Here is a 13,318-nt window from a genome sequence, read left to right as displayed (position 1 = left end):
TTGTGCATAAACCCTAAACGCGCATGACAACCTCTGCTTCCCTCTGCGAAGGGCCTATCTTTTATTATTATCCTCTACCTTATGCAAGAGTCATGGTGATCTTCACCTTTCCTTTTTCATTTTATCCTTTGGCAAGCTCGGTATGTTGGAAAGAACATGATATATGGGACTCCATTTTGGCCTATGAGTACAACAAATGGTTTCTAGTGGTTGATGGCGGAAGCGGTTTGTGGTTCATCAGTGTCTATGGGACTCCATTTCCCACAGGAACAGCTGACCAGGGTAACTCCTATCTTCGCGAGGCTGCTGTCACCATTGCGTGGGTTCCGGGGCTGTCATCACAACGCTCCTCTCCATGCAAGAAATCTGGCCAAGACAATAGCCAGGGACAAGCTAGTGAGTACTTTTGAATGTACTCGCAAACATTAAGCACACAGGTATAATATAACAAATGATAATCATGCTCTGAAATAGTCTATGTTCACAACGTCAGTCACGAATTAACAATCCATGATGCACGCAAGCAGGGTTATTTATATATAACATGAATATGCAATAAAGGAATAGAAATAGAATGCACTGATCGGGTGTCTGAAGCGACACCTCAAAAGGGTAATAATATAAAGCATGCCTCAGTCGGGCGTCTGAGCGACGCCACATAAAGGGCTTATAAATAAAAGAAATAACAAGCGTGCCTTATATCTAATTGGATGTGGGGGAGCATGAATTATTATTGTTGACATTACCCTTGAGGTAAAAGGTTGTGGGGCAAAACTATAAGCCCCTATCTTTCTCTGTGTCCGATTAAAACTCCGTAACCACAAGTATCGCCTGAGTGCTAGCAATTATGAAGGACTAAGTGATAGTTGAGTATGTGGACTTGCTTTTAAGCTCTGACATAGACTCTTTCCGATGTTATGATAAACTGCAATTGTTTCAATGACTGAGGTTATAATTTGTTGGTGCTCAATAAGGTTTCTGATTCATGCTTTTTGCTTTGTGAATTGATCATCACTTGAACATAAGTAATCATATGACAAAATCTTCATATGTTGTTGTTATGAAAATAATCATGATGCCTTCATGTCCGTATTTTACTTTTATTGACGCCTCTACCTCTAAACATGAGGACATATTTATTGTTATCGGCTTTTCGCTTGAGGACAAGCGAGGTCTAAGCTTGGGGGAGTTGATACATCCATTTTGCATCATGCTTTTATGACAATATTTATTGCATTATGGGCTGTTATTTCACGTTATGTCACAAAACTTATGGCTATTCTCTCTTATTTTACAAGGTTTACATGAAGAGGGAGAATGCCGGCAGCTGGAATTCTGGGATGGAAAAGGAGCAAATATTGGAGGCCTATTCTGCGCAACTCCAAAAGTCCTGAAACTCAACGGAATATCTTAAAAGAAATAAAGAAAAATCGCCGCCAAAGATGAAGGCCAGGGGGCCCATGCCCTGCTCACGAGGGTGGGGGGCGCCCCCTGGGCGCGCCCCCTACCTCGTGGGCCCCTGGTGGCTCTCCGATGCCCGTCTTCTCCTATATGAAGTCTTTTGATGAGAAAAAAATAGGAAGCAACCTTTCGGGACGAGACTCTGCCGCCACGAGGCGGAACCTTGGCGGAACCAATCTAGGGCTCCGGCGGAGCTGTTCTGCCGGGGACACTTCCCTCCGGGAGGGGGAAATCATCACCATCGTCATCACCAACGCTCCTCTCATCGAGAGAGGGCAATCTCCATCAACATCTTCACCAGCACCATCTCATCTCCAAACCCTAGTTCATCTCTTGTATCCAATTCTTGTCTCCAAGTCCGGGATTGGTGCTAGTAGGTTGCTAGTAGTGTTGATTACTCCTTGTAGTTGATGCTAGTTGGTTTATTTGGTGGAAGATCATATGTTCAGATCCTATATGCACATTATTACCCCTCTGATTATGAACATGAATATGCTTTGTGAGTAGTTACATTTGTTCCTAAGGACAAGGGAGAAGTCTTGCTATTAGTAGCCATGTGAATTTGGTATTCGTTCGATATTTTGATAAGATGTATGTTGTCTAGCCTCTAGTGGTGTTATGTGAACGTCGACTACATAACACTTCACCATTATTTGGGCCTAGAGGAAGGCATTGGGAAGTAATAAGTAGATGATGGGTTGCTAGAGTGACAGAAGCTTAAACCCTAGTTTATGCTTTGCTTCGTAAGGGGCTGATTTGGATCCATATGTTTCATGCTATGGTTAAGTTTACCTTAATACTTTTGTTGTAGTTGCGGATGCTTGCAATAGAGGTTAATCATAAGTGGGATGCTTGTCCAAGTAAGGGAAGTACCCAAGCACTGGTCCACCACATATCAAATTATCAAAGTACCGAACACGAATCATATGACCGTGATGAAAACTAGCTTGACGATATTCCCATGTGTCCTCGGGGGCACTTTTCCTATTACAAGAGTTTGTCTAGGCTTGTCCTTTGCTACAAAAAGGATTGGGCCACCTTGCTGCACTTTATTTACTTTTGTTACTTGTTACTCGTTACACTTTATCTTATCACAAAACTATCTGTTACCACTTATTTCAGTACTTGCAGAGAATACCTTGCTGAAAACCGCTTATCATTTCCTTCTGCTCCTCATTGGGTTTGACACTCTTACTTATCGAAAGGACTACGATAGATCCCCTATACTTGTGGGTCATCAACACCTCGCAAAATCTTTTCACAAAAGTCAGATAATATAGCCATCATACATCTTTGAAAGGTAGCAGGTGCATTACATAAACCAAAAGGCATACGTCTATAAGCAAAAGTACCGAAAGGGCAAGTAAAAGTAGTTTTAGATTGATCCTTCGCTGACACAGGTATCTGCGAGAAACCAGAATAACCATTTAGAAAGCAAAAATGTGTGTGTTTGGATAGTCCTTCAAGCATTTGATCAATAAAAGGTAAAGGGTAATGATCTTTCTTAGTAGCTTTATTTAATTTACGGAAATTAGTTACCATCCTATAACCTGTAATAATTCTTTGCAGGATCAATTCATCTTTATCATTAGGAACAACAGTAATACCTCCCTTTTTAGGAACACAATGGACATGGCTTATCCAATCACTATCAGCAACGGGATAAATTATACCTGCCTCAAGGAGCTTTAGTATCTCCTTTCTTACCACTTCTTTCATCTTGGGATTCAGTCATCGTTGAGGATCTCTAACTGGTTTGGCACCGTCCTCCAAATTAATTTTGTGTTGGCGTAACGTGGGACTAATGCCCTTAAGATCATCCAGAGTATATCCAATAGCAGCGCGGTGCTTCTTCAGAGTTTTCAATAATCTTTCTTCTTCTTGCTCTGAAAGGTTAGCACTAATAATAACATGATATATTTTATTTTCATCAAGATAAGCATACTTAAGATTATCAGGTAATGGTTTGAGTTCAAACACGGGATCACCCTTGGGTGGAGGGGGATCCCCTAGAATTTCAATGGGTAGGTTGTGTTTCAGCATAGGTTCCTGTTGAAGGTACACTTTATCTATTTCCCTTCTTTCCTTCATAAACATATCGTTTTCATGGTCTAGCAAATATTGTTCTAACGGATCAGTAGGAGGCACGACAATGGAAGCAAGACCAATAATATCATCTTTACTAGGTAATTTTCTATCACGAGGTTGTGTACGAAACTTAGCAAAATTAAACTCATGAGACATACCCTCTAAGCCAATTGTAACATTATCCTTTTCACAATCAATCCTAGCATTAACTGTATTTTAGAAGGATCTACCAAAAATAAGGGGACAAAAGTCATCTTGTGGGGAACTAAGAACAAGAAAATCAGCAGGGTATTTAACCTTCCCACACAAGACTTCAACATCTTTAACAATCCCAATTGGTGAAATAGTATCTCTATTGGCAAGTTTGATAATAGCATCAATACCTTCCAATTCAACGGGTGCAATGTCATGCATAATTTCTTTATATAAGTCATAGGGTATTGCACTAGCGCTAGCACCCATATCACATAAGCCATGATAACAATGATCTCCTATTTTAACAGAAATAACAGGCATGCCTACCACAGGTCTATGTATCTTAGTATCTGGTCTAACAATATTAGCAGTCTCACCATAGATATAAATAACATGCCCATCTAAATCATCATCCAAGAGATCTTTAACCATAGCAATACTAGGTTCAACTTTGATTTTCTCAGGAGGTGTATAAGTCCTAGTATTACTCTTACGAACAATATTCAAAGTTTTAGCATGATCCTTTATCCTAACAGGAAAACGAGGTTTCTCAACATAAGTAGTAGGAACAATATGATCACTATAGGTGACAGTCTTTTCTTCAACTGTAATAGGTGCAACTACTTTTACTTCAACGGGAGGATTATATTTAAACCACTTCTCCTTTGGGAGATCAACATGAGTAGCAAAAGATTCACAGAAAGAAGCTACTATCTCAGAGTCAAGTCCATATTTAACGCTAAATCCACGGAAAGTATCGGTATCCATAAAAGATTTAACATAATCAAACTTAGGTGTCATACCTGACTCCTTACCATCGTCGGAACCCCAATCTTCAGAGTTGCGTTTAATTCTTTCCAATAAGTCCCATTTGAACTCAATCGTCTTCAGCATATAAGAACCAGCATAGGAAGTATCAAGCATGTTGCGATCATTGAGATAAAGCCGAGCATAATTTTTTTGAATAATCATTTCTCTGGAGAGCTCATGATTGGGGCTTGAATATAACATTGATTTGAGCCTCCCCCAAGCTTGAGCGATGCTTTCTCCTTCGCGAGGCCAGAAATTATATATGTAATTACGATCACGATGAACAAGATGCATAGGATAAAACTTCTGGTGAAATTCAACCTTCAATCGTTTATAATTCCAAGATCTCGTATCATCACATAGCCTATACCATGTCAATGCATCTCCCTTCAAAGATAAAGGGAAGACCTTCCTTTTGACAACATCATCGGGAATACCTGCAAGCTTAAATAATCCACAAACTTCATCCACAAAGATAAGGTGTAAATCGGGATGCAATGTTCCATCTCCTGCAAAGGGATTAGCTAGCAGTTTCTCTATCATACCCGAAGGAATCTCAAAGTAAATATTTTCAGTAGGTTCAGTAGGTCGAGGAGCAATTCTTTGCTCTTCTGGTCGGGGTGAAGATACCCCGAACAAGCCCCTCAAAGGATTAGTTTCCATAGTAACAAGTAACAGAAAATTTCAGCACACTATATAAATGTTTCCGTACCAAGTTCCACTCGCCAAAAGTGCTACACTCCCAGGCAACGGCGCCAGAAAAGAGTCTTGATGACCCACACGTGTAGGGGATCTATCGTAGTCCTTTCAATAAGTAAGAGTGTCGAACCCAACGTGGAGCAGAAGGAAATGATAAGAGGTTTTCAGTAAGGTTTTCTCTGCAAGCACTGAAATTGTAGGTAACAGCTAGTTTTGTGATAAGATAAATTGTAGCGAGTAACAAGCAATGAAAGTAAATAAAGTGCAGCAAGGTGGACCAATCCTTTTTGTAGCAAAGGATAAGCCTGGACAATTTCTTATAATGAGAAAAGAGCTCCCGAGGACACATGGTAATTATCGTCAAGCTAGTTTTCATCAAGCTCATATGATTCGCGTTCGGTACTTTGATAATTTGATATGTGGCTGGACCGGTGCTTGTGTACTGCCCTTACTTGGACAAGCATCCCACTTAAGATTAACCCCTATTGCAAGCATCCGCAACTACAAAAGAAGTATTAAGGTAAACCTAACCACATCATTAAACATATGGATCCAAATCATCCCCTTACGAAGCAACGCATAAACTAGGGTTTAAGCTTATGTCACTCTAGCAACCCATCATCTACTTATTACTTCCCAATGCCTTCCTCTAGGCCCAAATAATGGTGAAGTGTCATGTAGTTGACATTCACATAACACCACTAGAAGAAAAGACAACACACATCTCATCAAAATATCGAACGAATACCAAATTCACATGACTACTAATAGCAAGACTTCACCCATGTCCTCAGAAACAAACGTAACTACTCACAAAGCATATTCATGTTCATAATCAGAGGAGTAATAATATGCATTAAGGATCTGAACATATGATCTTGCACCAAGTAAACCAATTAGCATCAACTACAAGGAGTAATCAACACTACTAGCAACCCACAGGTACCAATTCGTGGTTTGGATACAAGATTGGATACAAGAGATGAACTAGGGTTTTGAGAGGAGATGGTGCTGGTGAAGATGTTGATGGAGATTGACCCCCTCCCGATGAGAGGATCGTTGGTGATGACGGTGGTGATGATTTCCCCCTCCCGGAGGGAAGTTTCCCCGACAGAACAGCTCTGCCAGAGCTCTAGATTGGTTCCGCCAAGGTTCCGCCTCGTGGCGGCGGAGTTTCGTCCCGTAAGCTTGCCCACGATTTTTTCCAGGGTAAAAGCCTTCATATAGCAGAAGATGGACACCGGAAGGCCACTAGGGGGCCCAGGAGACAGGGGGCGTGCCCAGTAGGGGTGGGTGCGCCCCCCACCCTCCTGGCCAGGGTGTGGGCCCCCTCAGGTGTTTCTTTCGCTCAATAATTTTTATTAATTCCAAAAATAAGTTCCGTGGAGTTTCAGGATTTTTGGAGCAGTGCAGAATAGGTTTCCAATGTTTTCTCCTTTTCCAGACAGAATTCCAGCTATCGGCATTCCCCCTCTTCATGGTAAACCTTGTAAAATAAGAGAGAATAGCCATAAGTATTAAGATATAATGTGTAATAACAGTCCATAATGTAATAAATATTGTTATAAAAGCATGATGCAAAATGGACGTATCACAACCCAATGGGTTTTCCTTTATTCTTTTTCTGCGCCTCAATAATAGTTCCTTACCAACCGATTTAGATCCTCACACACACCCAGGGGGACTTTAAACACACTCATGATGTATGTAGGGATGGACTGAGCAAGCGATTTAATTAAAATTTCCTTTCCTGCCTGGGTTGGGTACCCGTCATAAGCGAAGAGATGTTTGCTCACTTTCTCCTGTAAGTTTTGAAACTTACCCTTTGACATTCGCCCTTCCGGAGTAGGTAAACCGAGGTATTTTTCCTCAAAACCAGAAGTGGATACTCCCAACACACTCTTTACCTCTTGCATTACCGACTCTAGACATGAACTTCCAAACATAATTGAGCACTTGGAGAAGTTAAATAGTTATCCAGTAGCTTGACTATACACATCCAACACTTTCTTTACATAGTGGGCCTGTTGAGCATTTGCTTAGAAGAATAAAAGGTGAGAGACACCTGGAGCTCTTCTAGTTACTTTTAGTGGGGATATATCACCAGAAGCAATTCCCTTGTTTATAAGTGCAGATAAACCGTCAGCAACAAATAAGAATAAGTAAGGGGATATTGGATCACCTTGCCGAAGCTCGCACGACGGTGCAAATGAATCCAAGATTGCTCCATTAAATTTTACGGACTATCTCACGGAGGTTACACAAGACATGATCCACTCAACCCACCGGTGAGCGAAGCCAATCTTTTGCATCACTTGCTTAAGGTAATTCCAGTCCACTCTATCATAGGCTTTAGAGAGATCCAACTTATACGCACAATAACTCCTTGTGGGATCCTTCTCTTGCTTAATGTGGTGAATGCATTCGAAGGCAACAAGAGCATTATCTGTGATCATGCGCCCAGGAATAAAGGCACTTTGTGTAGGGGAAATGATATCATCCAGCACAGGTCACAGACGATTCACCAAACACTTTGAAACAATTTTATAAACGACGTTACACAAGCTTATTGGCCTGAAGTCCGTTACCTTCACAGGGTTTGCAACTTTTGTGATCATCACGATGACGGTGTCATTAACCTCCGGAGGCATTATTCCTGTTATGAAGAATTCCTTTACAGCAGCAACTATACTTTCCTTCACGGTGCTCCAGTTCCGCTGAAAAATACGGTCCGGAAAACCATCAGGTCCGGGGGCCTTTAAGGGCCCTATCTGAAAAAGAGCGTCTGAGATCTCTTTTTCAAAGAATTCTGCACATAACTTTCCGTTTGTTTCATCACTGATAACCGGCTGTATCAAGTCAATAATTGGTGTAACATTCAAATTACTACCAGCAGAGTATATATTTTCAAAATAAGTTGATGCAGCTTGCCCCATATCCTTATTATCAGTGAAAACATTACCATTTTCGTCTTCTAACTTTTTTATTCTATTTCTTGTTGCCCTCCAAACAGATTTTGCATGAAAAAATTGCGTGTTGCGGTCACCATCTTTTAGCCAGTTAATTCTGGAGCGCTGCATCCACATAAGCTCTTCATAATAGAGTAGCTCGTTCATCCGATCAGTAGCTTTACGTATTTCACATCTGTCCACGTTCATGAGCATAAGTTCCTCCAGCTGGGTTCTGGATTTTTCAATCTCACGAACAATATTACCAAAGTGATCTCTACTCCATGACCAGAGTTTGCGCATAGTGCCTCTCAAAGGAGCATGTACATCCCCTTAGGAATTTTTTTGTCCTGCCTCCAGCCATGCATTTGCAATAATCTCCTGTAATGCCGGCTCCCGTTCCCACATCACTTCATATTGTCTCATCTTTGGTTTTTTTGGTCGGTCATGTTCTTGCATGTGCAAGTTACGAGACAAACTAGAGTATGTCGTAACCCCAGGCCCTAAGCTAGCTACTTTACGGGCTCGTTTGGTTGGCGGGAATCCCCCAAGGATCCCGGCATTTTTCCGGGGGCGAAACCCATGCGGAAACTGTCCCCAGGAGAAACGAGCACGACGTTTGGAGGTCCCAACCCATGGGGCATACAGGCCCTAACCCCCCTATTTTCCTAGGTAGAGTTTCCACGCCTCAGCACTCGTGGAATTCCTCCCCGCTATTTTCTCACGCACGCTGGTTGTTCGCGACGCCCGCTTTTCTAGTCCACGCCTGTCCATCTCCCCCGGTCTTTGCTGTTGTTATTTGGTCACGTGGATTTAGGGATATTTCCCCCACAAGAGGAGGGGATCCGACATGCTCGGCAGATTCCCCCGAAGTGGTTAGCTGCCCTGGGTTTGTTTTCTCCCACAACCAAATGAGGCCTCCATGTTGTCATAATGGATAATAATCTATGTCCGCTACTGACGGTAATGGACGCTCAGAGCATGGTTAATAATATAGCCAACTGCTGGCTATATGATGTTGTCATGTTATGTACAGTCATCATTTATAGTCACTCATACAACAAAGTTAGCTTTAAACTTTTCTATAAGAGTAATACGTACTTTTTTCACATTTTCTCTATCTCTTTCTTCATATTTATTGCAATTGCCTAGGAGTACGCATATAGTTAGACTTTTGTATGAGAGCCCACTGCCACTATTTTTCTATGTCTCCACCACATAGGCAGAAATGCCACGTAAGCAAGCTATCAACCCATTATTCTACTTGCTCTCATAATCATCACTGATGGTGGCCGGTAACGCCAAGCTTCAGAGGGTGCTTGGATACAAGGGACTATTTTTAGTCTGACTAAAAATAGTCTCTTTTAGAGGCTAAAGTTCCAAGCACCCCTGACTAAAGAGAGGCTAGGACTAGTCTTGAGGCTAAAATCTTTTAGTCATGGGAAACCTACTAAAATATGTATTAACTCTCTCTCTCCTCATTTAATTCCTCTCTTTAGTTCTGGATTGGAGGGTTTGGAGGATAATAAATGCTCAATAACTAGACTTTAGTCTCTTTAGTATTTGGATCCAAGCATGGGTGAGACTAGCAAGTTTTAGTCTCACTACTTTTAGTCATGGGACTAAAACGTATCCAAGCATGCTCTCAATCCGTAGTGATGCGCCTCAGTAACGCCTCCATTAATTGATGCGCCTGACTGCGGGCCTTTCGAGCAAACCAAGTGACGGTATACTACTTACTAGCACAAACTGAGTGAATGTTATCGGTCTGATAGCATATCGCTCTTCTTATAAACCGACTGAGGATAATCCGGCTGACGAACAATCTGAATGGTTGCTAACTGATTGAAGGGATCTCTAGCCAGATGCCCACACCAACTGATAAGCCACCTCTGAGAGCATCTCCAACAGCCGCATAAAAATTTCGCGTCCAAAAAACGTTATAGCGCGTCACTGTAGCACTTTTAATGTGTCGGGAGCAACTTTGCTTTAGCAGGCGCCCAAAAACGCGCGTCCAAAAAGCAAACAGTGCAAATTATGAAGCGCGGGCAATCCGACGCCCAAAATATGCTACGCGCGATAGCGTTTTTCAACACGCACCCAAAAACTTTTAGCGCTACAGCTTCTGCTGGAGCTGTCCGACGCCCAAGAGAATAAACTTTTAATGCGCGGAGCTCTTTTTAGGCCCATGTTGGAGATGCTCTGATAAGGGCGTTGTTTTGAGCCGTAACACGTACGGGCTTGGCCTCCCTGTCCTTAGCTGGACCTTATGTCGTCGGACCTCTAATGAGATATATCCTCTTCATTAGCTCCGGAGTCTGTGAGGACTTAAAACGATAATCAAGTGAATCATTCATGGAATCAGATCCTGACATAATTCTCACTGAAATGTAACCCCGATTGATCGTTGGGTTTGTGGAGCTGCAGATTTGTTCGGAAAGAGAGCGTTGGGTTTGTGGTGCTGCAGATTTGCTTGGAAAGAGATCCTAAAAAACTCTGTAGAGCATGAAATCCACGATATAAGTAGATAGGAACAAGTTTAAGGAAAAAAAGGCTTGATGATACTCGATCATTTCTAGGGAGAGGCTGACTAGTGATTCAACTGAGGGTATATCAAAAAATTAAAGTGAAGATTATGGTGTTTGGCTTAATTATCTCAGAGAGATGCCAATCAATATCGCTAGGAACACCGAGAACTCATTTGTTTCGCATCCAAGCTTGTGATTTTCAATATTTTGGTTCCTTTGTAAAATGGCCCAAACCTTGACACGGAAGATATCGATTTCACCCCTTGTTCAAGGTGTCTCCAACTGATCTGGCGATCTCAGGGAGATGGATCATCAGCACCTGAAGTTATAGAACTGGTCTGTACCGAGTCAAAGTTCACTCAGGATGATTTATTCGTGCAATTTGCATGGACCATTTGACTCGGGATTTCTGTAGGCGGATTTCAAGTTTAGTCCGACTGCAAGCAAACTGATTGATTTCTGATGTGAACGCATCACAACATATCTTGCTTGCTGCAAAAAGATTTGGGAGTGAAGTTCGTGGGACTATGATGTGACATTGATGCAGTCGAATTTCTCGATTCCCGCGCGTATGCTTTGACTGTTGTGAACGTTGCACATTTGAGAGAGGTGTGTTGATGTTGCCTGGGTTACCGTGCGTGCGTGAACCACTCTGCCCAAAAATCTCACCCTAGTCGCCGACACGTGCATGGTTGAATCTTAGGATGTGTGGCTTGGATTGAACGACGGTTGTTGCAACCTCGCCATATAAGGGAAAACACTCCGAGAAGTGCATCGATGCACGCAGTGGCATCTGCACGCACCGCATCGACGGTGCACGCGGCGTCGCGATTCGAGGCCCCGACCGCGCTAGTTAGAGTATAGCCAAACTTCTGGAGTGCCAGTTTTAGTGTATATGCGTATTCGATGGCATCACCTGACACACAAATCTGACATGAGCAGTACTAGCTCAGGCGAGAGGACCAAAAACGACAGTCACAAGGAAACACTGTATAACGTAAACACTTTTTCACCATGCCTGTATTTAAGGAGCATGCAGCCGGACCGATCATTGGCAACCTCTTTTCCACACTACCCAGAAGCGCCTCGCCGTACTCATCTATTGCCGTTGTGCCGAGATGTCCCAGAGCTCCTCGTCCCCGCTGCCATTGATCTTGTGCCAAAGGTGCCTAGGGACCAGGACGAGGTGGTTTGTGTCCGGAACAGACCGGAAGCCAGGCATCCGATTCTACAAATGTCCTAACCAGTCAGTAAGTTTGACTGAACGTTTCGATCAGCTCGTTTTACAGATTCTGTTCATCATTCAGTCCGGGGAAAAATAAAATACAGAAACTTACAGCACACCCACACACAATCTCCTGCATGCACTTGGTCCCATTGACATTCTGCCTGCTCTTGCCGTAACGAATACCAAAACCAACCTCCCATGAATACAGATTGAAGAATTCGTACGCCTCTGCAAGCGAATCAAAGACTGTACCAAGCGCTGGGTTGACAACCACCTTGGTTCCCCTATTAGCGAATCCTCAGATAGCAGCTTCAAGCACCGGCACACGATCAACTACTACTGCCCTCTCATCTGGGCCGCGTGGCCCTCTTGGCCTGCATTTACGAACCACAATCACGCGAAATATAAATAAAAACCAACTAAAAGAAACAACATGATAATTGTTGAAAAAATTCACCACACCCGAAGCAGGAATATACTATGTCTAAATTTCCTGTTTATACAGTTCTCGTACATAATTCTTTTACATCCACGTGGCAAATAAAAACCATCTACAATGCACTAGGTTAAGTTCGTCCTGAGACACTACTCCTGCAAGCCCAGTTCATATGTAGTACTAGCTAGCAATTCCACTTGTACTTTTGGTAAAAATTGGCATCGAATACTCCCCCCTAGCAGTACTGCACCCAGAGTGTTTTCGTTCTCATATTTCTATGCACGGAAAAGCGTAGCTGTTCATATGATAACCCACACATTTTCTTTTCGATGTCTAGAATGAACTTGCCTTCAGAACAAACTCTACAAGTGTAAGATGCAATCACAAATCCCCGAATTAAGCTATAGGAAAGCACAATCAAACAAACGCACAACGAGTTGCGGCTCTGTTCAATCAAAAAGAGATGCATGAGGTACCTGCGTTTCCACCCAACGCGGATGGTGGTGTTTGTCGCAGTCGGGACACCGGGGTGGTAAGATTGAACCGCGCTGCACGAGTCGACGGTGCGCGCCCCGTCGCCGGAGCCTGCCGACGCCACACCTTCGGCACCTGAACTGAAGGTTGTACAGGAAGCGCCGGAGGAGTCGACATCAGGCACTAGGCAACCCTGCCCCCGCAGCGTCGGCCCCCCATCCAACGGCTGCATCTCTGGCGAGCCCACGCCTACGCCCGAAAAGCCGCCAGGATCGGCGTCGCCCAGGCTGTAGGACTGGACAGGACTTGCGACTCGACGGTGCGCGCGCCGTCGCCGGAGCCTGCCTCCGCCACCGGAACTTGACGTAGTGCAGGACGCGCCGAAGGACGAGACGCCAGGCAAATCGCAAAGCTGGCCCCGCGACGCCGGGCCCTGGCCCAACGGCTGCAT

This window comes from Triticum dicoccoides, chromosome 2B, assembly GCF_002162155.2.
Source record: "Triticum dicoccoides isolate Atlit2015 ecotype Zavitan chromosome 2B, WEW_v2.0, whole genome shotgun sequence".
In the NCBI taxonomy this organism is placed as follows: Eukaryota; Viridiplantae; Streptophyta; class Magnoliopsida; order Poales; family Poaceae; genus Triticum; species Triticum dicoccoides.
The sequence above is the reverse complement of the archived record's forward strand: the minus strand, read 5'-3'. Positions refer to the sequence as shown.